General features: G+C 34.1%; 1 long non-coding RNA gene across 2 annotated transcripts; it reads left to right on the top strand.

The window, feature by feature from the left end:
- The first annotated feature begins 1,232 nt into the window (after nt 1–1,232).
- Nucleotides 1,233–1,759, top strand: LOC107885774. Of its 2 annotated transcripts, none has more exons than XR_001680513.2 (3): nt 1,233–1,285; nt 1,387–1,591; nt 1,656–1,759. It is a non-coding gene; the product is annotated as an uncharacterized LOC107885774 (long non-coding RNA). The 2 variants fall into 2 exon arrangements; XR_003839934.1 differs by having other exon boundaries at nt 1,636–1,759.
- Nucleotides 1,760–1,802: the final 43 nt, after the last annotated feature.

Raw genomic sequence — 1,802 nt, 5'->3', positions numbered from 1 at the left:
CAGACCGATATCCTACAGTGGCTATATCGTGTATATTTATGCCAAATAAAATATATAAATACCGATAAAAGGAAGGGTGACCGAGTAGGCATAAGGACAAAAGGCAGTGAAATATAATATTATTATAATAACGCAGTTACATGTAAATAAAAAATATCGAACTTTTCGACGCCTTTATTTAGGGCCTGTATATAGTAATACCTACGCGACGTAAAGTGGTAAAACTCTACTTTTGTAAAAATGTATTGATAAACACGCGCACGGCGGCACTCGGTTTGCACGTCATGTCCGCCGCAGCGCGCCGGAAACAAAGTAGGGCCGCGCGCGGCCTGTAAATTTAGCGGGGAACGCGAATAAGGTCCGAACGGGAACGCAGAAAGTACTCAAAGCTGGTAAAGACGAAAAATCTGAATTAAACTGAAATAAACTAAATTAGATATTAATAGATCAATAAATAAACAATTCAATAAATAATAATAAAAAAATTACAAATTTCTCGGTAAATATAGGTACCTTTTTTTTTCTGATAATATTTTCTATTGTGCATAAAAGCGGAGACCGGGGAGACCGCCCACGGAATTTTTTCATTGGCCCTCGTTCACGTCGACTTTAAACCAAAGACCCGGGAGACGCGAACCGAATTTTTTCATTGGCCGTTTCCTTACGCTAGTTCGAGACATCGTACCCAGTCGGAAAAAGAGCGCCACACGTGTTCATGCTTTATATAGTTAGAAGACTAGCTCTCCGAGCGTCGTTGGGGGAGACCCCGAAACCCCCCGGTGTTTCCCCCGAGTGTTGTCGATGTCGGAAGCCGCAGTGGTCTCGTTGTGCGGTCGTCGGTCTCAAGCAAGGTGTATGGACGATGTGGAGGTCTGGTGATAAGGAACAGTGATAAGGTTAGGACCACTGCGGTACTATCTATAGCCGTGGTCATAATATCATCATAATATCAGTAGTGTGCTATATGTAGACCCTTTTTATTTCTCCTTATCAGAAGCCGATACGACTGGTTAGATGTTATCGATTTGTCATTGAATTTAGTTTATAAATATTAAATACTACCATGACAATGTATAAAATATAATAATATTTGACGAGGTATTTGATATACCTACCTAATATAATTTTAATATTATTAATATTTATTTTGTCATAATTATGAATATTATGTAAAGTGTTCACTATGCAAAGTGTCAATATTTTGATTTGTTCAAATAATTTTCTTTTAAAAGAGTTGACATTAACATTTTTTTTGAGTAGACTACCAGCAAAATATTTTAAAACGGTAAGTTTTTATACGAAAAGTAATAAAAAGGACTAGCTTAAATACATATATTTAGTAAATTAACTTCATTTTTTTTAAATTTAAATTTGTTTTACTTTCAGAAATGTTGAATATTATCTACCAACATGGATATTGCTTTTATCCTATTCAAAACTTGCATGTAACTACAACGACTGAGTTGAGAGAGGGTTTCCGAGGAATTTGATCTCATGCTGTTTACGAAGTTAATTAATTGTGTTTAATTTCTACACGCATATTGCACTTTTAAGATGATTACCAATGTTTCTAAATGATACATAACTAAAGGTACCTAATATAACATTATTCAGTTTTTATTAAATGTCATTTAGATTTTTGTATTTGGTTTCAGGCACATTACAAACATGTCTTGATACTCAACGAGCTTAAAATGTATTAATCTCTATAACATGAGATAAAACATATTTTTTGGATAAAATTATTTATAGATAGTATTTGCACATATTTGTAAGTAAAACATTTTTTTATGCTTATTTTT

The sequence above is a fragment of the Acyrthosiphon pisum genome, unplaced genomic scaffold (assembly GCF_005508785.2).
Source record: "Acyrthosiphon pisum isolate AL4f unplaced genomic scaffold, pea_aphid_22Mar2018_4r6ur Scaffold_14115;HRSCAF=14760, whole genome shotgun sequence".
In the NCBI taxonomy this organism is placed as follows: domain Eukaryota; kingdom Metazoa; phylum Arthropoda; class Insecta; order Hemiptera; family Aphididae; genus Acyrthosiphon; species Acyrthosiphon pisum.
This window is presented reverse-complemented; position numbering and strand designations above follow the sequence as displayed.